General features: G+C 39.6%; 1 protein-coding gene across 2 annotated transcripts in view; it reads left to right on the top strand.

The window, feature by feature from the left end:
- Positions 1–25837, top strand: part of TPP2 (tripeptidyl peptidase ii) — a 531975-nt gene that overhangs the window by 43579 nt on the left and 462559 nt on the right. The window lies entirely within an intron of this gene.

Below are 25837 nucleotides of genomic sequence, written 5' to 3'. Positions count from 1 at the left end.
TTGACATATTGCATGTCAAATTTTGTTAATATATGCCCTTGTTTTTCCACCTGTAACCTCGTCGTGCCACTAGACTAACTTTGACTACCTGTTTCTAAAAAATGCCTTGACATTTTGGAAAAATTTCAACATGGCATGTCATCATTCTCTTCATTCGGAGCATTTTGAAACCAAGTTGACTTTTTGACTTTCAGGACCATGTGCACCTCGAAACATATTTTTCTCGGGAAATGTGAATTGCTGAAACTATGAGACCGCCATGTTGAGAACTGTTTGAATAATATGGCATCAATGCCAGGGACATAGACTCACTCTATGGTTCATAACCATGCAGTAATACATAGGTGCAATTGTAGCGGGTTGCACTGGCTCATACACTAGTGAAACCATGGCTCCCCTAAACCATGTGTCCCAATGAGATCCATCCAAGTCCCTCCAATCCTATCAAGGACGAGAAGACACGGGACATAGCTGAAAGGGACCGCCCATGGCTGACCATCAAAAGGCCTAGGACACCTAAATACAAAGATTCACATGGTTTTTTACAAGGCTTTGACTTGTATCCTTGGGCTTACAATGCTGATATGCAAAATGACAAAAATATTTATGCATTTTCACTGAAATGAGGGGTAACAGGGCCAACATATTTGAATGATATGGCTAGATTTAACAAGAATGGTGATTTTGGGAGTGGGCTTTTAACATGCATTAAGAGGTGCTTTTGTGATGAAGCAAACCAAAGTTGTGTCATTGAGCAATTGTAACATTACAAAGCAACATTTGAATTGTTTGTCTATGCCTATGCTATTCAAGAGAGGAAGAATATTTTGCCATGTACTCTTGAACAATGTTTTTTTTTTTTGCCTTTTCTTTTATATTTTATAATAATTTGTATCCTCTTTTGTCATCTGTTTAGAACCTTTCACACTTTTAGGATGGTGGATATTGAAAAATGGTTTACATATGTGATGTAATGTATCTTGCTAAGGAGGCCATGAAACATAGATATGGGGATGGTGATGCTAAATACATATCTCTTTGGGATATTATTGATGAGAGGTGGGATAGGCAACTATATTCCCCCTTACATGTCTCTCGCTGTTCCTCTCGGATTTACATTGATGAGCTGGAATCTTTGCTCCATGAGCACATCCAGGAGGGGGATGGGTGCCTTCTACATTAGGTGTTGATCTCCCGACTCCTTTTTGCAGATGACTTGGTCTTGTTGGCATCTACTTCTGAGGCCATGCAAAGACAGATCAACACCTTGGCCAAATTTTGTGACCTTTGACAGTTGACAGTTAACCTTAGGTAAAACCAAGGTTATGATCTTCATTGCTTCGAAGACAACTCTTACAGACATGCATTTCCACTGTTGGGGGGAAGAGATTGAGATCACCACATCATACATCTACTTGGGAGTATAGTTTAGGGGACATTGTTTTGGTATGTAATAGGTCCTCCAACCTTGACTTAGCAAAGGGAATGGTTCCCTGGCCCTTATAGAGAGATAATGCTTCCAGAGTCAATTTCAGTACATCTCATCCAAACTTCACCTCATGGACGCATTTATTAGATCCACAGTCCTCCGTGATTTTGGGGCCGAGTTTGATACAGATAGACTGGGCCTAGTTTGAGAGAGCCCAAACCTTGCTTCTTAGGTGCATCATTTGATGCAAACATATAGTCCCACAACCCATTATTTAGGCAAAGTTTGGTGCCCACCCTGTCCACCCTGATGTCATCTTTTGTTTGGTCTTTTTCCTCCACAAACTTAGATCTTTTAGAGATTCAACTGCTGTGGGAGAACAATACCCCTACCTTGCACTTTGTTCCTCAAAGGCCCTTGCTTCGCCTCAACCCTTAGGCCGGGCAAGAGGTTGGTTCTCAAATGTTTCTCGACATCTCCAAACACTGACCAACTCCCGTAGCATCTTACCACCCTTCAGATTCTCCCTTGCTGCATCGAGACATCTAGTGCCTCCCATACAAGTACTGCATCAATTCATCAAAGAGGATATATATAGATTGTACATTAAGGTAACTTGGACTTCCCCTCCCCTTGACAACCCTGGGCTCGGAGATGTCCATCTACCTTGAACATTTCTTGGAGTTACAGGATGGCATCATCATCTTCCCCTATACATGTACAGATATTGGATGCACTTGCTCAAGATCCCTTTGGGCCAACTTCGAGTTGGTTCTCATCAACTCTGAGTGGAGACTGACCACCATATACTAAGATTTGATAGGATCTGCCAGGTGTGTGACCTTCAGGAGCTAGAGATAGAGCAACACCTCATTTTTAGGTTGACCCCTATACTACAAGATGAGAGGGCACTACCACTGCCTCTATAAGGATCTAAGAGGATCCCTATCTACCTTCTTCAGGTATCTTGACCAAAGAGCCTAACCCTCTTCATCAGGGAGATATTCAGACACAGATTTCAAATCCTACATACCTCGCCTCTCTTCGGGATGGTTTGGATGATCACATCATACTTTTAGGTTGATTAGGCTCATCGAACTAATAAGCAATGAGTTGGAACTTTCAAACTAATAAGCAATGAGTTGAGTTCCTGAGTATTTTAGATAGTGGAACAATGAGACCTCAGCTCTCCCCTTAGCCCCTCCATTGGGAGGCCAACTGGTATCCTCGAGACCATTATGGAGGCGATGAATAACACACTAGTTCACTCACAGCCAAATTTTCAGAGGGATTAATTCCAAATGGTTCTTGAGCGGGGTGCTCCCCCCTCGTTAGATTCCTCCCTAACCCCAAATGAGCAACCAAAGACTTATCTAGAGCTTCTTTCCTTGGGCTTCAAATGCTAGGAGTATCCATCGCTCCTAATTCCCCCCCCTAGGATCATGCAACTAAACACCTTGTTGGATCTAGAGGACTATGATAGTGAGCTAACATCATTGTCGCCCCCCTCGCCATCGACACCATAGTTTTAAAAACCAATCGGTTCAAACTGGAAATTGGCCAAACCGACTAGTTTGCACCTAACAGGTCCTAACCTACCGATTCCAACCAACACCAACCGATTAGGTCTGTGCGGAGTTGGGCAACTTTATGGAGTCTACAAATGGTTCTTTAGGGTGTTTTTGACCAAACCATGGGCTAATTTCCCTCCAAATTTGCTCCCCTAAAATTATAAAAGCAAGCCCAAGCTCTCATTTGCCTCACACATTTGATTTCTAGTGTTTGTGAGAGTTTGGGAGCTTGGACAGTGCTGCAACAACCTTGAGTTTTGGAGCTACAGTAGCAAGTTTGGAGGTTCTTTATTATCTTGGAGGAGCTTTGTAGTGGAGTTGGCATGAGGAGGCTTCATCAACTAGTTTTCATTTCCAACCTTCCAGGTATGATTTTTCCCTAAAAAAATTCCATATTTCATTGTTGTCTCTGTTTTTAATTTTTCCCCTCTTTCAAGTTTCAACCTTCAAGTTAAAAGCATAAAGGAAGAAGGATATTAGTTGATCATAGGTTTTGCATTTTCCTATTTTTATTTGTAGATCTCCTTCCTTCAAAATCTGAAATTTCAGCATCCGTTATGGCCCCAAAAGCCAAAGACGCTGCATCGGTTCACTGTGATGTTGTTGATGGCAAAACGTTGTGCAAATATTGCAAGCACCCAACGGGAGGAGGGGTATTTATAGGTTGAAACAACACTTGGATGGTATAAAAGGCCAAGTAACCCCATGTGATGCACCAAAATCCAGATAAAGTGATCAAGCTTGTTAGGGAAGAATACCTTGAAAAGTTTGAGAAGTACCAGGAGGCAAAAGTTAGGGAAAAGGCTATACAAATGAAATTGCAAGGAAGAAGGATGAACATTAAGAGCTATTTCACACCTTTCTCCACCTTTGCCTTTGCTATTGCCAGTGCGTCCCAACCAAGTCTATGTTAACCCACCTTGGATGCACATTGTAAAAGGCAATGCAAAGATGTTGCTTTTGAATACATTGCAAAATGGTGGTATGATGCAGATACCACCTTTAATGCTGCTCACTCACCTTATTACCAAACTATGTGGGATGTTGCTATTGCTGCAGGAAAGGGATTCAAAGGCCCTACTATGCATGACTTGAGGGGAACTCTCTTGCAAAGATAGATTGCTTCCATTGGAGATTATTTGAATAAATTTAAAGAGTCATGGACTAAAACAGGTTGTTTTGTCATGTCATATGGATGGACTGATGGAAAAAACCACACTATCATAAATTTCCTTGTCTCTTGCCCTCAAGGAACCAATGTTGCACGAAGCGGGGATGTTTTTTGGAAGCGGGGACGTGGAAGCGTCATTTTCCAAAAATCGAAGCGTCTGCTATATATATATATATTTATATTTTTTTGCATTTATACTCAAAACTAACATCCCAAACAGGCGGAAGTGTCCAAGACAGGCGGAAGCGTTCAAAATAGGCGGAAGCGCGCTTCCTGGACACATCCGCACGGGACGCGCTTCGGGCCTTGGAACCGGGGGGGGGAGGACGCTTCCTGCAACTATGCAAGGAACCATGCTATTGAGATCGGTTGATACATTTGATAGGGTGAAAGATGCCAACCTATTATTTGAGCTTTTGGATGAGATTGTTACAACAATGGGGGAACAAAATGTTGTGCAGGTCATCACTGATAATGCCTCAAACTATGTTCTTGTTGGAAAGATGCTAGAGGCCAAATGTAGGACCATATTTTGGACCCCATGTGCTACACATTGCATGGACCTCATGCTTGAGGACATAGGAAAAGTGGAGTGGGTGAAAAACATGTTGAAATTTCTAAGTATTACCCTTTGGAAATTTTATTTGTATTCTTTGGTTTATTTCGCCTACTTGTTTAATTACTAACAAGTTATTTAACCATATAAACATTGAAATAAACACAATACAGTCTCAACCATCTATAGATCAACAACTGAAAGAAATAGACAAACACACAAGGGACACTGTTATTTTTGGACAATCGTCCCCAGAAAAACCCAACTTGGCAAAACCGGTGTAGCAGTTTTGAGGGTTTTATTATTAAGCAGCTTTTCTTGAGTACACTGGGTGCCAAACTGGCTCACCCGACATAGATAAATAATTTGGCAGTAATACCTCTCTTCGGAAGCAGATATTCTGAAAGTCTGCCCACGAAACCCTCTGCAACACAATCTGAAGCATTGCGTCAGCCTTCTTGGCCTCTCCGTCAGCCTGAAACCCTATGTGTCAGCCCTCTGAGGCTCTGCGCAACCTCTCTGGCCCTCTGCGTCACTTCTGCAGCCTCTGCATGGGTGACGCAGGTCCTTCTGGTCTTTGCGGGGCTCCCTCTGGCTCTGCGTTTGCCTCTCTGCTTCTGCGCTGGTCTTCCGACACTATTTTTGCCTCTTTGCCTCGTGCTCACTGCCCCTCGCTGCAACTCTGTTCACTGGTTCGATTTCTCTTAGCAAACCCGCTCTAGTAAATCGAACTGATTGATCACTCTAGTGTATCTCCAACTGATCCTCAAGCCTCCTCTTATACTTTTTCTTTTGAGTCTTCAACGGCCGAGATTACATCTCTAATCAATGGCTAAGATTAGATTTGGCTTTATCCATGTCATTCAGAACCTTCTAACCGAGTTTTATATTAATACCCATTAATATTTTTATTTTCTTAGGTTTAGACTTAGGAACCTAAACTTAGGAACCCATTAAAAATAATAATTATTTTAATATCTCCTTCATCGGGCAGAATTTCCCCAAACCATTTCTAGGTCTTGGAGATCTCATGTGCTTTAGCCTCTCCACCAATTTTCATGGCTCGAGCACATCCGATGCTACCCGAAATCAACACTCCGTCTTAGCGAGGAATGTGCTCGTAGCTCTAGTAATACTCCACCAATGAGCATCACCCTGATTATACGACACCGGTACTTGTGCTAATGCTAGGCCTTCTTGCCCAACATCCTTTGCATTGCTGCATCTTGTACTGCTGCCCATGGCTCTATCACTATCACTGCTACATCTGTACGACAGCTCCCTCCGCATCCGTGCTGCTGCTGGTCCTTCCTCCCAACACTGCATCTGCACTGCAGTTCTCTCTCATCATGCTGCATTGTGTTGCCCATAGCGCTGCCACTGCTACTGTTGCACTTCAACTCAATTACTGATAAGTAAATAACTGATCTACCCAACTACTGACATCCTTGTCAGGCTAGAAACCCTCCCGATGCTAAAGCTCTCTCTGCCGCTATCCTGTGCTCCCTCAGCTGCCTCTGCGTTGCTGCAACAACTCTGTGCCTCTCGCACTGCTGCAAACCTCTCTGTGCCATCCTGCACTGCTGTAACCTCATCTGTGCTTCTCGCACTGCTGCAACCCTCTCTGCGCTGCCTGGGACTACTGCACTCTAGCACTCTTTGCCGCTCCATCCGCATCCACTTCTACTTACATCTGCCATCCTGCTACTGTCACTTCGGGGTTCCTGTAGCCGGATATGATCCATGAGTTTGGGTACCTCAAGGATCCAACCCCTCATCTCTAGTAGTCCTCCTGAATACAGCTCGATGTCACCCCATCTCTTCCCTAGAGGTACATGAGCACTCATGGCACAATCGTCATCATCCTCTACCTCCTTTTTCGCCTTCGTTGGCGCTGCCTTGGAGTCAGATGCCTCTCCCTTATTCTTCTTCCTCAGACACTGGTTTGCATAATGGCCCAGTTTCCCACAGTTGAAGCACTTTATCTTGGAGAGGTCCTTTTTCTTCCTCTTCCCCTGTTGTCTCGCAGATGCCAGAGCTGCATCCTCTTCCTCCTCTTTCTTGACCCAGGCTCCTTTGCTACTGCTTCCCACCTTGGTCAGCCGCCTGATCTCTTCTTGACGAAGAGCTGCCCATAGTTCTTCCCAATCTCGAAGATGCTCTCTGCCCAAAATGCTTTGGACAAACGTCTCCCACTCCTCAGAGACTGCGTTCAGGGCGGTCCTCACCATTAACTCCTGATCCAGCGTGGCCCTTATGGAAGTCAGTTGGTCCCGAATCTCCTTCAATTTGTTGAGGAAGTGATCTACCTGCTCCCCCTTCTGCATCTGATACGACCACAGCTGATTCTCCAGTAGCATCTTCCTCTGCACGAAAGTGCCCTGATACAATGTCGTCAAGGTGTCCCACATTTCCTTTGCCGTATTCTTCTCAACAATATACTGGACCACATGATCCTTGACCCCATCAAGGATTATGCATTTCGCCTTGGCCATCGCATCCTCATACCTTTCATTGTCAGCTTGGTTGACTGGGATAGCCATGGTTCTCAAGGCAAAGGCCTTGATGCGATGTCTATCTAGAACGGATAGGATCCTGGCCTTCCAGATGACAAAGTTGGACACCCCGTCCAGCCTGCCCTGATCCCTCAGTCCATTCATGGCCATCCCTCTGCTCTTCTTTTCGACTCCTCTGTGTCTCTACTTCTCTCCTGGAAGTTCTCTGCTACTCCCTCTAAGTCTCGATTTCCCTCCTGGAAATCCGCCTGCCAACTGTTGAGTTGCATCTCTCCGATCTCCTATGCTCCTGCAACACTGATTTGGATTTCTTGGCTAGAAATCCGCCTAGGTAGCGATTCCTTGTACCTTGGTTTTGTCCCGTTAGGTACTATACTTCCTCAACAACAACAACACCTCACCAACTTCTCTTTCCGCAATTTGCCCACAGCTTCCTATGCCCTAGTAACTGAAGAACTGAGCCCCTAGGCTATGCGCAATCCCGGGAAGGCTGATTTGTTCCCTTGGCCAACTACGTCAACCCTCCTGGTCTCTGCGTGGCTCTTCGTGAGCCTCTTCTACCTCTGCGCTGACCTCTCTCTGCCTCGAACTGATGACGCAGGCCCTCTGCGTCAACCCTTCTCTGCTGCTTTTTGCCTAGGAACAACTTCTGTCACTCGGGACAACTGTTTCTGCTGTAAATTCTTTGATTTATCTAGCGCCTTCAGCTCTCCTGTGATATGCAACACTCTGATACCATGTTGAAATTTCTAAGTATTACCCTTTAGAAATTTTATCTGTATTCTTTGGTTTATTTCGCCAACTTGTTTAATTACTAACAAGTTATCTAACCATATAAACACTGAAATACACACAATATAGTCTCAACCATCTACAGATCAACAGCTGAAAGAAATAGACAAACACACAAGGGACATCGTTATTTTTGGACAATCGTCCCTGGAGAAACCCAACTTGGGAAAATTGGTGCAGCAGTTCTGAGGGTTTTATTATTAAGTAGCTTTTCTTGAGTACACTGGGTGCCAAACTGGCTCACTCGACAGAGATAAATAATCTAGCAGTAATACCTCTCTTCAGAAGTAGATATTCTGAAAATCTGCCCCACAAAACACTTCCCAACATAATCTGAAGCACTGCGTCAGCCCTCTTGGCCTCTGCGTTAGCCTAAAACCCTCTGTGTTAGCCCTCCGAGGGTTTGTGCAACCTATTTGGCCCTCTGCATCACTTTTGCAGCCTTTGCGTGGGTGACACAAGCCCTTCTGGCCTTTGCGCAGTTACTGCTGGCCTCTGCATGGCTCCCTCTGGCTCTGCGTCCGCCTCTCTGCTTCTGCGCTGGTCTTCCAACACTATCTTTGCTTCTCTACCTCATATTCACTACCCCTCGCTACAACTCTGATCACAGGTTCAATTTCTTTTAGCAAATCCCGCTCAAGAAAATTGAACTGACTGATCACTCTCGTGTATCTCCAACTGACCCTCAAGCCTCCTCTTATACTTTTTCTGTTGAGTCTTCAACGACCAAGATTACATCTCTAATCAACGACTAAGATTAGATTTGGCTTGATCCATGTCATTTAGAACCTTCTAACCGGGTTGTATATTAATACCCATTAATATTTTTATTTTCCTAAGTTTAGACTTAGGAACCCATTAAAAATATTAATTATTTTAATATCTCCTTCACCGGGTAGAATTTTTCCAAACTGTTTCTGGGTCTTGGAGATCTCATGTGCTTTAGCCTCTCCACCATTTTTCATGGCTAGAGCACATCCGATGCTACCCCAAATCAACAAAACACTGTAGATCATGTGAAGAGTATCACAAAATACATCTACAACTACTCATGGGTATTGAGCCTAATGAGGAAAAACACTAGGGGTTAGGATCTTGTTAGGCCCACCATCACAGGATTTGCAATTTACATCCTCACATTGCAATCTCTCACTTCCCAACAACAAAACTTGTAGAAAATGTTGTTTAGTGATGATTGGAATTCATCTTGGTGGGCTCGCAGAGCAGATGAAAAATACATCAAACAAAAAGTTTTTGAAAACACTTTTTGGAAAAAAATAGCAGAGGTTGTGAAAATTGATGAGCCCCTTGTTAAGGTGTTATGGTTGGTGGATGGGGAAAAATTGGCCATGGGCTACATCTATGAGGCTATGGATTAAGCAAAGGAGCAGATACGGGCAACCTACAAGGATAAAGTAGGTAAATATGGGTCTATTTGGGAGATCATTGATAACAGATGGAACAATCAACTCCATCATCCTATACATGTAGCTGGGTATTTCCTGAACCCAAAGTATCATTATAATGCTAAGCTAGGAGAAGATTATACTGGGGAGGTCAGGGATGGGTTGTATAAGTGCTTGGAGCACATGGTACCTGATGAGTCACAACAGTTGGAAATACATCAACAACTCACTGCTTTCTCTAGGGCCATAGGCACATTTGGCAAAAATCTGGCAAAGATTGCAAGAGATGTGGATCAATCAGGTAAGAAATTCCAATTTTTTTGTTGTTGTTGTTGTTGTAAAGTTCAATTATTTAAAATTGAAGTTGTAATTTGTATTTTGTAAATTGTTCAAACTTACCATCTAAATTGTTGAATAATGAACTAACTCTAGTCTTTGTCTTTGTAGCACATTGGTGGGAGTCGTTTGGAAGCCAATGCCCTCAACTGCAAAAGTTTGTAGTTAGAGTTCTCAGCCAAACTTGCAGTGCTTCTGGGTGTGAGTGCAATTGGTTTGTTTTTGAATGGATTCACACGAAGAAGAGAAATTGTTTGGAACAAAAACGATTGAATGATCTTGTCTTCGTGCAGTACAACCTTCAACTAAGTTGCAACCAGTTGTTGAACAAAAGACCTGATACACATCCCATTGTGTTGGATGATATTGACCCAACTTTAGAATAGGTGAAGGAGACGCATCCAATTGAGTTTTTGATATTGACGCCATGGAGTTAGGGGGTGTTGATCCCAATGTAGATCTGGTAGTTGAACCAGTAGCTAGAGGAAGCAAACCACCAGCGACAGGACCAAGCATAACACATGGTATTGGTAAGGGGAACAGTAGTTGTGCAACTCGGCCTACTTGTGCTTCTAGTTTTGCTAGGCCTAGTACTGCTATTGAGGTTGGAGAGGAGTGTGAGGAGTCCTCAGACTTTGACCTGGATGATGTTTATGTAGCACTTGTCGATGATTCGATGTCTAGTAGTGGTGATGAGTTTGATGAGTGATCATGTTGATCAACAATTTGTATTTTGTAGTAGGCTAGTGGCCTAGTAGATTGAGTCTTAGCATTGTTTTTGGACCATAGAGGCCATTTAGAGCCTCATTAGTTATATATTTTGTTGATGATATCATGGATATGTGTTTCACTTAGTGCCATTTTGATATATGCACCCTTACATGGTATATAGTGTTGAGAAATCAATGCTAGTAGAATTAGGGTTAGATTTCTCTTTCTTGATAATTACTTGTGAATTATGTTGGCTTCTTTTACTTATTTGTTATACTATCTTTCATCAAACAATTACCAAATTATGTGTGCATGAAGATCACAAAAACACAAGACACAAGATGTAGTCACCCTCCAGGCAAAACCCCTATCTAGGGGAAAACCCAGTCAAAATCTCTGAAGATCACAAAAACACAAGACACAAGATGTAGGCGCTCTCCAGGGCAAAACCCCTATCTAGGGGAAAACCTAGTCAAAAATATCTTCCTTCAATAGTTTTTCCTGAGACTCACTTCAACCTACACACAAACCTCCTCCACACCAAGTCAGCCTTTCCTTCTTCGATCCAACTTTCGACCTAGCAGTAGCAACACTTCGACCCCAACAACTTCGACTTGGCAACTTAGGCAACAACTGGTAGCAGTAGCAGCAACAACTTTGACTTTGACAAAGAGACTTCGATCTCCTAAAGTAGCCCACACGAGAGAGAGAGAAAGAGAGACATCCCAAAACTTCGATTTTGTGTTTCCCTTTCTTCTTGACCATACTCGCACTTCTTTTAACCTCCTTCTTCAACTTCACACTTTTCCCAGCTCTTTCTCGAATATCGAACTTGTGAGAGAGTGTGTCCAAATGAATCTGATCTGCTCCAATATATAAGCTTTTGGTGAGCTCGAATTGCCTAGTTGAGGTTGACTTGATTTCCTTGAGGCCGACTTGGTACAAATGTTACATAATTCATTTTTGACTGAAAAATAATTCTTTTTACATCGTTCAAAAGCCTAGGAAGGATCTCATAAAATATACAATGACTCTAATGACTCAATATTAATCCTATGAGTCCACAATGGGGACTTTGACTAATAAAATGAAGATCCAAGCTTGAAACCCATGCATGCTTTAATAAGTTATTGTAACAATAATAAAAATTCTTTTGATAAATACATTCCATGAAGACTGAACCTAATTACATTCTTCAACTCTCCCTCTTAACTAGGGAGGTATTCATGACAAGTACACAACAGATCTCAAACTATATGAACTATGAAGAGTTTAGGCATCACAATGCCATGGACTAGATACCTGACCAGGGCAATCTATCCAAGGTCTCTCAACAATTTAAGCACCACAATGCCACAGACTAGATTCCTGACTAGGGCAATCTATCTGAGTGGGACTAAGATGGACTTAAGCTTTCAACCTCTCTAGGTACCATCAAACTTACTTGCTAACCATCAACCCAGGGATCTAGGTGCGTATCCGAGGTCAGAGCTCCATGACCAACGCCACCCTCCCTACTTCGGGAATTAGACATCAACCCATAGTGCCGGCCAGATGTCCTCCTAGGCAATGTGTCTCACACACAAGGCCTCAACAAATTTCTTGCAAACTTTTATCATCATCAACAAGATCGACAATATCAACTAATCCAAGCATGCTTCTAAGATATTCAAACTTCTTATTAGGAAGAGACTTTGTTAGTACATCCTAATCCTTTGTCGAGACATACTGTAGCTCCACGATCCCATCCTGGAACAAGTTCCTAATGTAGTGGAACTTATTGTTGATATGCTTTGTCCTACCATGAAACATATGATCTCCAGACATCTTGATACAACTATGATTATCACAATTTATCGCAGTAGGATCCAGAGGCTTCTCGAACAAATCTGTTAGAAGCCTCCTCAACCATACAACCTCCTTTCCTACTTCACATGAAACCACATACTCTGCTTCAACACTACTCAAAGCAATGAGATCTTGCTTTCTACTCATCCATGAGATCATGGTAGATCCCAAACTAAAGCATCCACTGGTAGTGCTTCTTCCATCGGTCTCACTACCACCCCAATCAAAATCTGTGAAGCCAATCAACTTGACTTCCTTGCTATTGTACTTTAGGCAGTGATGTATTGTGCCACGAAGATATCTCAATATATGCTTGGCAGCTATCTAGTGATCATGACGAGGCTCCAACTGAAACTGATTAAGAATGTTCACAACAAAGCATATATCCGACCTAGTATTTACCAGATACATCAGAGAACCCACCAACTGACGATAGGAGGTGGGATCCACGAGACTTGAGTCAGAGCTCCTCAAATTCTTGAGATTGGTGATCATAGGAGTAGTCATGGGCTTGGAATCCATTATCCTAAATTTCTGCAACAACTTGATGATATACTTTCCTTGCCCCAAATATATCTCCCCAGAATTTTGCCATACTTCCAGACCTAGGTAATAGTGCATCAGTCTTAGATCCTTCATCTCAAATTCAGCTGCCAACATCTTCTTGCATTCTTGTATTCTTCTCTCCACACTTGTAATGAATAGATCATCCACATATAATAGAATAATGACTGGCTCATTATTCACAACCTTGATGTAGAGATTTGGATTAGCGGAACTCTTCACAAACCCAATTCTTAGAAGGTATGCATCCATTCTTGCATACCATGCCCTAGGAGCTTGCTTCAAACCATATAGGGCCTTCTTGAGTCTACAGACATGAGTATCTTTGCCATTTACCTCAAAGCCTTCGGGTTGCTCAATGTATACTTACTCATCGATGGTCCTTTTCAGAAATGTTGTCGTCACGTCCTTTTGATGGATATTCCATCCCATTGTAGCAGCCAATGAAACCAAAGATCTAATGGTAGTATACCTTGCAGTGGGTGCAAAGGTTTCTTCATAATCTATGCCTTCCTTTTGAGAGAAACCCCTTGCAACAAATCTAGCTTTGTATTTATCTATACTTCCATCAACAACGTGTTTGATCTTGTAGATCCATTTTGAGGTGACAACCGATTTGTCACTAGGTCTAGGAACGATTTCCCAAACCCCATTCTTCATGATGGATTGATATTCTTCCTACATAGCTTTCTTCCATACTTCTTGATGAGTAGCTTCTTCAAATGTAGATGGTTCGGCTTCAATTAGTCTTGTCATATATGCAACATATCCAGAATATCTCTTCAGCCTTTTTCTTTCTCTAAAGGTTCCTTTCGTAGCTCCATGTCCTTCAGCATCTTCAAGAGTGGCTTTTAACCAATTTTCCCTCTTCCTTGTATTCGATATGATCACAAGTTGAATAGGCTCACTTGGTCCTTCTTCTTCTTGAATTGTAGAAGGATTGTTGGGTTGTACTTCTTCTTCTTCAAATATAGGTAGATCTTCATCATCAGAATCAATAGGAATGTCTTTGGATCTTTTGTAGGCTTGATTTTCATCAAATGTAGCATGCTTGCTAACTTCAATGTGTCTCCCTTCCTTGATGTAGATCCTATATGCCTTTGAGGAGAGACTATAGCCAATGAAGGTCCCTTTGGTGCTTTTTGGTGCTTGTAGAATCCAACTTCTTTCATTTGTCCTTTGGAATGTGGATATAGGCAGGAATCCCAAAGATTTAGAGATGGTCGACACTTGGCTTCTTCCCTATGAATGCTTCCTCGAGTGTCATATTTTCAGGAATTCTATGAGGACTTCTATTTTGAATATATATGGCTATTATTGCTGGTTCTCCCCATATAAATTTTTGTAAGTCTTGATCAAGGAGCATTGTTCGTACACCTTTTTCAATTGTCCTATTCTTTCTTTCGACCATTGCATTTTGTTCTCAAATACTTCATCCTTTTTCTTGAGAAGGTAGAGCCATGTCTTTCTAGAATGATCATTAATAAATGTTACATTATAAAGATGACCTCCGAGTGATTTGTCTGGCATGGGCTCACACATAAGAATATATGAGTTCTAATATTTCTTTAGACCTTGTTTCACTATTTGAAAATGGTTTTCTTGTATTTTTTCCCAAAGAGTATCGCTTGCAAACTCCTTCACGATCTTCTTTGATATCGAGGATGCCATGAATTAGATGTTTAAGAGTGGGAATGACCTTGTAGTGAAAATGACCATATCTTCTATGCCATGGCTCAATGGGATTGATTTCCATATGAACTAGGGCTTGAGGAGGTGGTGTAATGACTCTATACAAGATTCCTTCACGAACTCCAATAACCCTAGCTTTATCAATACTTGAATCTTTTCCCCAAACCAAGACGTTTCCATCAAGAAAAGCAACTCTATCCTCTTTATCTTCTAAGCAAGAAATTGAAATCAAATTCTTTTTCAAACTTGGAACATATAGTGTGTTGTTGAGATGTAGTTTTGCTCCATTTTCCAGCTTCAAAGATGTTGATCCCAAGCCTCTAACGATATAGCTTTTGTTGTCTCCCAATTCCACTGCATGAGAAGATGATTCCTTTAATAGAGTTTGAAGTTGTTTACTTTCCCCTGCCATATGCCTTGATGCTCCATTGTCAATGATCCATGCATTATCATCATTAAGTGATCCTGTAAGTGCAACTAAGAACCCTTTACTTTTGACCTTGTTGAATAAGTAGTAGGCAATCTTCTTGATCCATCTTCTTGTAGTATTGAGTCTCGTTCTTGTCATAGAGGGAGTAATCATTTCCTTCAAGCCAACGAAGTGATCTTCAATCTTTTTCGACCTTAGCTTTGATACCATGTTGAGAAATCAATGCTAGTAGAATTAGGGTTAGATTTCTCTTTCTTGATAATTACTTGTGAATTATGTTGGCTTCTTTTACTTATTTGTTATATTATCTTTCATCAAGCAATTACCAAATTATGTGTGCATGAAGATCACAAAAACACAAGACACAAGGTGTAGGCACTCTGCCATGGAAAAAGCCCTATCTAGGGGAAAACCCAGTCAAAAATCTCTTCCTTTAATAGTTTTTCCTGAGACTCTTCAACCTAGACACAAACCTCCTCCACACCAAGTCAACCTTTCCTTCTTCGATCCAACTTTCGACCTAGCAACAACAACACTTCGATCTCAACAACTTCAACTTGGTAGCTTCATGCAACAACTGGTAGCAGTAACGACTTTTTCTTTGACAAAGAGACTTCGATCTCCTAAAGTAGCCCACACGAGAGAGAGAGAGAGAGACATCCCAAAACCTCGATTTTGTCCTTCCCTTTCTTCTTGACCAAACTTGCACTTCTTTTAGCCTCCTTCTTCAACTTCGCACTTTTCCTAGCTCTTTCTTGGATATCGAACTTGTGAGAGAGAGCGTGTCCAAATGAATTCGATTTGCTACAATATATATGCTTTTGGTGAGGTCGAATTGCCCAGTTGAGGCCGACTTGATTTCCTTGAGGTCGACTTGGTGTGGAGGTTACATAATTCATTTTTGACTCAAAAATAGTTCTTTTTACATCATTCAAAAGCCCAAGAAGGGTCTCATAAAATATACAATGCCTCTAATGACTCAATATTAATCCTAGGAGTCCGCAATGGGGATTTTGACTAATAAAATGATGACCCAAGCATGAAACCCTTGCTTTAATAAGTCATTGTAACAATAATACAATTCTTTTGATAAATACTTCTTATGAAAACCGAACCTAGTTACATTCGTCAACATATAGATGAGAAGAATTTCCATATTTTGTCTCTAATGGTTTGGAATCATGGTTTGTCATCTTAAAAATAAGTTTTTTCCATTAAAAAATAAATAATTTATGTACATTTTTTCAATTCTGGTTTATTGAATCTGGTTTAAATCATGGTTAGATAGGCGACTGGTTCGAAGCCCCGTTCTGGTTTTTAAAACGATGGTCGACACAGGGGCCTTTGATCCGGTTATATACATGTTTATGAGGCTGTCCTATTGTTGTATCCTTCCTTCCTTCATTTATCCTAAACTTAGTTTTGACATTTTCTAGGAGTTGCGTTTGCACTCCCACATTGTACTCGTAGTGGATGTATCCTTTAGTCGCCTACTTTTGTGGTCATTCGTTGGACATTAATAAAAAATATTATTATTATTATTATGATGATGATGATGATGATGAAAAGGCTAGATGTAATGAGGATGGGGATTTTGGAAGAGGAATTTTAATGCACATTAAGAGGTTCTTTCTTGAAGCAACCCAAACTTGTGTCATTGAGCAGTTGCAACACTACAAAGCAACAGCAAAATTGTTTGCCTATGCCTCTGCTATTTGAGACAGGAAGAATATATTGTCATGTACTCTTGAATCTCGATCAATGATTCAATTCTGTAAATTTCTGAATTCTTTTTTATTTTTATTTTTTTAGATTTGAATTTCTTATCTTCTATCATCTTCAGTCTTGAAAGTTGACTAGTACACCTTTTCCCTTGCTAGGTGTTTGGTGGCAAAACAATGGTAGTGATACCCCTAATTTGAAGAGATTTTCCTTTCAATTCATAAGTTAGACTTACAATGTTTCCAATTGTGAGTGCATGAAAACCATAATGAATTATCACAAAAGTGCTTGAATGGTTTAGTATTTGTCCATTATAATCTCTGTCTCTGCAACAAGCAGATTCTAGGTGTGAAATTTGAGGCTTGTTTCAGTTTATTAAAGGTTTGGAATCAAATTGATAATAGATAGTAGTGTCTAGTCTAATGAATTGCAATTTCATGATGAATGACAAGCATAGATCATGCAACATTTGAATTGTAAATTGGTTGGTCTAGAAGGAGACTCTTCTATTTCTCCCTGAGTTTGATATTGCTGAGGCTCAGGCAACACAAGGCACAGGAGATACTTCCATTTTTTAGTACTTAGTCATAGATACTTCTAGACTTTAGTGCAATTTTGGATAGTTTTTGGACTCATATTACATATAAGATTTTTATTTTTTATTTTTGTTGTATTTGTTTCCCTTTATTCTTCCCCTTTTTCCAGCTAGGGTGAGCCTAGGCCAGGGCCAGCTCCAATGCTGGATGAAAGAACGATCTGCCCACCTGCGGGATCCTGTCACCAGAACTGTGTGAAGCTCGGTTGAGCTTGGACACAGTGTGGGACAGTTTTTATCCCCCACAAGTGGCTGCCACCCTCAGCCCCTCCCCATGAGATTTGAACCAGTGATGTGATGGGGATTAAACCCCACACTAATCAATTCCATATGAGATGTTGTACACATGATATTTGTAATATCTCTCCCCTTAATAATAAATAATAAATAATAATATAATAATAAATAATAAAAATAATTAATAAATAATAATTAATAATAGAAATAATAAATAATAATAAATAAATCACTTAATAATAAATAATAAAATAATAAATCATAAATGTTAAATAATAAATGATATTAAAAATATATACAAAGAAAATAAATAAAAATAATAAAAATAAAAATAGTAATAACCGTACTAAAATTCGATGCCTGGGGCTGTGCACCTTAAGTAGTTGTGCAGGGAGTGGGCCAGCCTTGCGAGATACCCGGGGTCATTGAGTACCAGACCGGATGCCTGCCTTGGGGCAGATGAGGTCTGAGTCAGGCGCGAGCCTTGGGGCCAGCCTTGGACTAGGATACAGACCGGGTCAGGCTTAGCCTGGTGCCGAAAGTGGGAAAAAGGACAGAGATTCCTTGAGATTTCCCGGGGTGTTGGGGACTTTCGATGCCTGCTGGTTATACTAGTTCAGCAGAGGGTGTTGGCAACAGGAAGTAAATAAAATAATAAATAAAAAATAATAAAAAATAATGCATAATACATAATTCAACATAACTTCGGGACGAAGTTCCTTAAAGGGGGAGAGTATGTAATATCCCTCCCCTTAATAATAAATAATAAATAATAAGAATAATAAATAATAATATAATAATAAATAATAAATAATAAATAATAAAAATAATTAATAAATAATAATTAATAATAGAAATAATAAATAATAATAAATAAATCACTTAATAATAAATAATAAAAATAATAAATCATAAATGTTAAATAATAAATGATATTAAAAATATATACAAAGAAAATAAATAAAAATAATAAAAATAAAATAATAATAACCATATTAAAATTCTAAATAAGAATAAATAGAAATAAAACAAGAAAACTATCAAAAAGAAGGAAATAAAACAAGAAAAGCTAAAAATCAAAAGAAAAGTAAAGAAATGAAACAAGAAAGCTAAAAATCAAAAGAAAGTTGCATGTAGACACATGGAGTGTGTGCATGTGGTTCCCCTTCCAATGTTGTTCTATTTAATAGATGGTGAGGAAGATGAGAGGCATTCTTGCATTCCATCATTTCGAGATTCTATCTTGCATTCTCTTGGGAGAATGGAGTTCTAAGACTTAGGAGTCACTGGCAGTAGTACGTTGATTGAGGGCTCGGGGGTGGCCAGTTGTAGCAAATCCTTGCACAATTGAGCCTACGGTTGGGTGGAGAGTCGTCCCCAAAACCTTCTTGTCATCTGGCAGACATTGATCACAGATAATATAAGTATGTACTTATTTGTTGATTCTGATTTTAATTAGGAAATTAATTTTATATTTACTTTGGAATGTTACAATATTTTGGACATTTATTTGTGTTCTTCATTACATGGGCATATAACAATTTGATATAAATGAAAAATCATTATTTGATAAAAGTATGTGGATTTTTTAATTATATTTTTCTATTTGCTGAACTTTTTAGAGTTAATGTAAACTGTTGGGTCTTCTGCCTTGTAGAAAGTTTTCTTGAGCTGAGCTCAAAAATGTTGGTATATACCAGTATTGAAGAAAAAATCAGTGTTGTGAAAATCGCGATTAAATCGCGATTTAATGAAAAAATCGTGATTTTTTCCTTCTGCCGATCAAATCGCGATTTTTATACGAAAAAATCGCCGGTATTTTTTTTTTGCCAATTTTCACTAAAAAAATCACGATAAAAATGAAAAAATCGCGATAAAAACTTAAAAAATCGCCGGGGGTCACAACAGCATAGTTTTATAATGTTTTTTTGGGTTTTTTCATGCAATTTTTTTGAAAGAAACAAATAATTTTTGAGTGGGGCAGCTTAATGATCAAGTCTAGGCTCTAGTATGGATATGCTATTCATGGTAATGTTAAGAAAAGTGACATTCTCCTTAATCTTCATTTTCATCCTTTTACTTGAATTTTTAACATTACCATGAAATGACTCAGGATGTTTGAGAGTGGTTCCAGCCTCATTGGATTTCATATGGAGAAAGTAGAATTTTAGATTTCATTTAAAATCCAGCAGACTTATCAGTTTCAGGATTTCAGGATTGGGAGATTGTAATGTTTCCAGGTGACACCACCTGCCCGGGCTACCCCTGCCACCAGTAGAGGACGTGGTCTACCTCCTATAGCTCCTACTTCTAGTTCTTCAGCTTCTAGAGCACATCAGACTCCACTGCCATCTCCACCAGCACAGGCACCAGCATCTACATCTAGAGGGAAAGGGAAAGCTGTGGCATTTTCTCGCAAGAGGGGCAGAGGAAATCAATAGGATTAGACTTTAGTTATTTTCTTCATTTTATTGTATATGACATTATGACATGATGAGATACATTATTAATATTTTTGTTGATATTTTGAGGCTGAGTTGGGAATCAGGAGTCAAGACTTACAATTCAGGACATGATTCAATGTTATGTGTGATTTTAGCGCTAGAAATGATATTAAACATCCTATATATTAGTTTTTTTTATCATATTTATGTGTCAATGTATTTATTTTATGTTGTAGATGGTTTAGATATTAAAAAAATTGAAAAAATTGAAAAAAATGAATATTTTTGTACCAAACGATTTTTTCCCGATTTTTCCGATTTTTTTCGATTTGTTCCCCGTGCCGATTTAATCCCGATCGCGATTTTCACAACATTGGAAAAAATTGCTTTCAGAAAGCCAAAGTGCAAAACAACATTTCAAGGTTGAGTTTGATGAAGAGAAGTGCCTCACAAAGAAAATAAAAACCAATATAAGGTAGTAATTACATGCATTGAAAAATGTAATTTATACAAGTTGATAATTTTTTATTAGTGGATCAACAGCCCCTTGTGGTTGAAGACAACAAAAGTGAACTTTGGCATCAAAAGTTTGGCCGCCTTAACTATCAAAGCTTTTACTATAGATGAAGTGAGATAGGGTTCACAGTTTTCTTCTCTTTTAGCAGGAAGTAGGTGTGTGTGAAGCAATATTGGCTTAGTAGGGTTCTTGGTATGAACCTGCAATGAACTTGAGGCACCACCTTCTATTGTGAAAATTTGAGTGTTTTTCAACTTATGAAATATCTAGTGTTCATGGAATAACCAAGAATATTGAGATCCATTGTCATTATAGTAGAGCAAGTGCATGTCAAAGGAATAGAAGTGTTATAATGCAGAACTGAAGATCAACTAGAACATGTGTTCACAAAGGGGTCAGGGATGTTGAGAAATCCAAAGAGTGGCAGTTAAACGATTTCTCTCATTATGACATTATCTTGTGATGGTTTTCATTATTATTATTAGTTCTTACGAATTAACTTTTCTTATCATCAAGACTAATGCCAAGCAACAAATAGAAGACACAAGATGTAGGCACGCAGCCAGGGAAAAACCCCACTCTAGGGGAAAACTCGGTCAAAATTTTTCCTTCAGTAGATTCAAATGAGACGACCAAGACCCTTACAACTCAGACTCAAAATTACCTCCATCCATGAAGTCAACCTCATCACTGTGCTTGCACCAAATCCTTATCACTGTGTTTGCACCGAGACTTCTTCACTGTGTTTGCACTAGCATTGAAATCATTCATTGTGGTAGCATCGTTATCATCTCCACTTCACTTCATTGTGATTGCATCTGTGTCTCAGAAAGGTATGCCAAAATCCTGATACCTTCACTGTAATACGCATTCCTGTGATTGCATCGAAACTGTCATTTGATTCTCCTTCTTTGAGTTTTGGTCCAAACTTCCTTACTGCAATAGCATCGAAATTTTCCTCTCTGAAATTCTTAGCCAAACTTTGGCATCAAAAGTTTGGCCACCTTAACTATTAAAGCTTTTACATTAGATGAAGTGAGATAGGGTTCATGGTTTTCTTCTCTTTTAGTAGGAAGTAGGTGTGTGTGAAGCAATATTGGCTTAGTAGGGTTCTTGTTGATATGAACGTGCAATGAACTTGAGGCACAACCTTCTATTGTGAAAATTCGAGGGTTTTTCAACTTATGAAATATCTAGTGTTCATGGAATAACCAAGCATATTGAGATCCATTGTCATTATAGTAGAGCAAATGCATGTCAAAGGAATAGAAGTGTTGTAATGCAGAACTGAAGATCAACGAGAACATGTGTTCACAAAGGGGTTAGGGATGTTGAGAAATCCAAAGAGTGGCAGTTAAACGATTTCTCTCATTATAACATTATCTTGTGATGGTTTTCATTATTATTACTAGTTCTTACGAATTATCTTTTCTTATCATCAAAACTAATGCCAAGCAACTAATAGAAGAAGACACTAGATGAAGGCACGCAGCCAGGGCAAAATCCCACTCTAGGGAAAAACCCGGTCAAAATTCTTCCTTCAGTAGATTCAAAATGAGACGACCAATACCCTTACGACTTAGACTCAAAACTACCTCCATCCATGAAGTCAACCTCATCACTGTGCTTGCACCAAATCCTTATCATTGTGTTTGCACCGAGACTTCATCACTGTGTTTGCACTAGCACCGAAATCATCTCCACTTCACTTCATTGTGATTGCATCTGTGACTCAAAAAGGTATGCCAAAGTCCACATACCTTCATTGTAATCCACATACCTGTGATTGCATCGAGACTATAATTTGATTCTCCTTCTCTGAGTTTTGGTCCGAACCTCCTTATTGCAATAGCATTGAAATTTTCCTCTCTGAAATTCTTATCCGAACTAGTTCACTATGATGAATGCAAAGTCCCTGTGCTTATATATATAGTGGTTTGTCCATCATAAATGAGCCAACATGAATTCATGAAGAGATGTGTCTTTGTTTTAGGCCGACATGAGTTCATTTGATGATAATTCCTTTGAGGCTGATTTGAAGGAGACTATGAGGAGGCTGACTTGATGATGATTTATTTGACAACAAGGAGACTTTGATGGAGGAGTCTTTGACCAAAAAAACTTTGACTTTTGACTCATTTAAACAATCCTAAAGCCTACAATGGAGGCTTGACCTATGACAATTGACCCAAGCATGAAACCCATGCTTTAACAAGTCAATTCAATTTAATAATACTTTTTTTTTTAACTCTCTTTTGACAAATATATTACATTTTGACTCAAGTACAATTTATGAAGACTGAAACTAGTTACATTCTTCAACAAGGGAAGGACAAGTTTCAGAGGTTCTGAGAAATGCTTGTTATAAATGAAAATAAAATGGTCATTAAGGGAGGGGTTCCAATTTAGAAGGGCACACTAATTTCCCAAAATAGGTGTGATTATGCATGAAAAGATGAACACACATTTAAGATGAGAAAACAAATTTTTAGTTTGATTTATTTTTTGTGGAAATTATATCCTTATCTTCAACAATCACACTCAAAATGAAGTTTGCTTTATAATTATATGTTATAATGCAATACAAAATGATTGAAATTTAGTGAGAAGTTCTTCTTGTGTGTCTCTCATGCATCTGTGCTCTAAAATCCAACAAACTTCATCCTTCATTCACTTAGAAGACATATCCTTGTAATCTGACTCCCTTTTCCCCGCTATTCCAATGTTGACAAGGTGCTCCACTCAATCTCCATTTACATTAGACTTTTTCCAAATCAAGCTTCCTCTCTCTTAGGCCGTGCTCCTTTGCCAGTCATCTTCACTGTAGGAAGATCACTCTTTTATTAAACCCCACTTTTATGCATTTGTGAAAGTCCTGTGTACAATTTTGATATACTCCATCCTTTTTTTATAGGCTAACATCGACAGGGGATTTGAACTGGTGACCTATTGCAAGGAGTGCCTTCACAGTGCATCCATTCACCGTCAATCCAAATTCCCATGGGCTTTGATATACTCCATCCTTTTTCATTATCATTCTCAACCACTTCTTGAACAACATATATCTTAATAGTGGGAAAATTTCTGAATCTACACATCAGAAATCCTACCGCAATCATTGGTTTATCATCTCCTACTTGTTATTACATTCAACAAGTTATTTAATTTATAAACAGTGATGAAAAACACTACTGCAGACTACACTGACATACAGATCATAAACTGAAAATATATGAGACAAACACACAAGGGACACCGTTATTTTTGGACAAACATCCCCGGAAAAACCCAATGTGGGAAAATCGGTGCAACAACTCTGAGGGTTTTCTATTATTAAGCAGTAGTTCTGAATACAACTCTGGATGCCCTCTCGGCTATCTAGTTACAGAGATAAAATATACTGGCAGAAACCTAAGTGAGATTACCTCACTTCACCTGGCAAAATCTCTCCGATCCGGCAACTGGACTGACTATCCCCGGCTACAACTGCGCTGCCCCTTCGCATTAGCTGCATGGGCCTGCATGGAGCACACTGAGACACTGTGTCAGCTTTGCGCTGCCTCTTTTGCCTCTTGGAGCTCTGACGTCATCCTTCTCGGCTGATCCTACTGCTCCTCGGCTGAATTCAAACTTTTGCAGGAGTGCAACTCCTCCCCTGCGCTGGCACCACGTTAGGAAATGCGTGGGCCCTTCTGGCCCAACGTCAGCCTCCCTTGGTTTGCGCTGCCTCCTCTGGCTTATCTCTGCCTCTCTTCGCTGTGTATTCGGGGTCTTGGAGAAGATCCTCCAACCCCAACTATCCCTGCCCCTCTGCTGCAACTCAGATCACTAGTTTCATTTTCTCAGCAAACCATGCCCCAGAAAAATCGAACTTTTTTGATCATTTGGTGTCTCTCCAACTGGCCCTCAAGACTCCTCTTATACTTTTCTTGTTGATAAATCAACGATCGAAATTAAGCCCCTAATCAAATGCTAAGAATAAAACAGACTTGATCCTTGCCTCATAGAAGCTTCTCACCCATATTTTTATTAATACCCATTAATATTTTTATTTTCCTAAGTTTAGACTTAGGAACCCCATTAAAAATATTATTTATTTTAATAACTCACAATCCGGGTCGAATTTCTCCAAATGGTTTTTGGGTCTTGGAGATCTTCTGTGTTCTAGCCCCTCCACAAAATTTCAGAGTTAGAGCACATCCGATGCTACCCAAAATCAACAAATAGCAAGGGGTTGACTACGATTGACACACTCCAATTGGTACAGAATGTTGTAACCCTGGATTTCATAACCCCTTCTCTTGCTGAGACTTCCTCCTTGGTATATGATTGAAAATGTCGTCATATCAAGAAAAACAATCGACATATGATTATGAACAATGAAAATATCATCACAATAAATGTAATGAAATGATTCCTGTTTAGACTTCAATCATATCTGGCGACACTGTGAAGTCAAGTCATTAAGTCTGGCTTATTTGACTGGACATCTTGTTCTGTCACGATTTTCACCTCTTCAGGATGTTTTCATGATGACAAATCTCCTCCATCACTGTGCTAGTCATGTGGGCATGCATGAGAAGACAACTCTGTCTCTGTCACCACTCAGTTATGCTAATATATGCACAAAAGCCCTGATAATCAATTCGGCCAATGCTTTTCATAACACGCAGATTTATTTCTTACTTTAACTTTTACAGCCTTCAGCCCATCTTGTCAAAACAAAAGTCAGTTTGCAATGTATCTCATTAATAAGCTCAACTAGTAGATATCATATGTCAGGCACATTCCAGACGTAATGGGGTCTTAGAACTTGAGCTTCCATACATAAAAAGCAGGATACAACATGAAAAGTTTCTACAATTCCACAATACTTCCAAAAATGCCAAAATAGTTTTGTCACCCTTTACAATATTTTAAACACCTAAATCAGATCCTTACATAAACACTTCCATGCAGGTCATGTCCAGTCTGAAACCCTGGCAATACTGTTGTCCAAATTATTACAATTGTTGCCATGCATAAGTGGTAGGTTGGAAGGGTAGGATGCAGGCAGAAGGAAACAGGAAAGTAGCTCAGCCTCTTACAACTGTTCCATGTAGATCCTAGATGCTAGAAAGCTTTTGATTGTGTCAATCTGTACTCCAACGTTTGTCAAGATAATTATAAACATGCCACTGTCAGTTGTTCAAATCATAAATCTGGAAACAGAAGAGTTGGATTTCAGATTAGTCCAGAAATACTGGATCAAAGTTCCTTCTTTCAGAAAGAAATCCATGTGTGTTATAGTTGTAACTTGT

The sequence above is a fragment of the Pinus tabuliformis genome, chromosome 9 (assembly GCF_031772625.1).
Source record: "Pinus tabuliformis cultivar Carrire ecotype Pingquan chromosome 9, CPIR1, whole genome shotgun sequence".
NCBI lineage: Eukaryota > Viridiplantae > Streptophyta > Pinopsida > Pinales > Pinaceae > Pinus > Pinus tabuliformis.
This window is presented reverse-complemented; position numbering and strand designations above follow the sequence as displayed.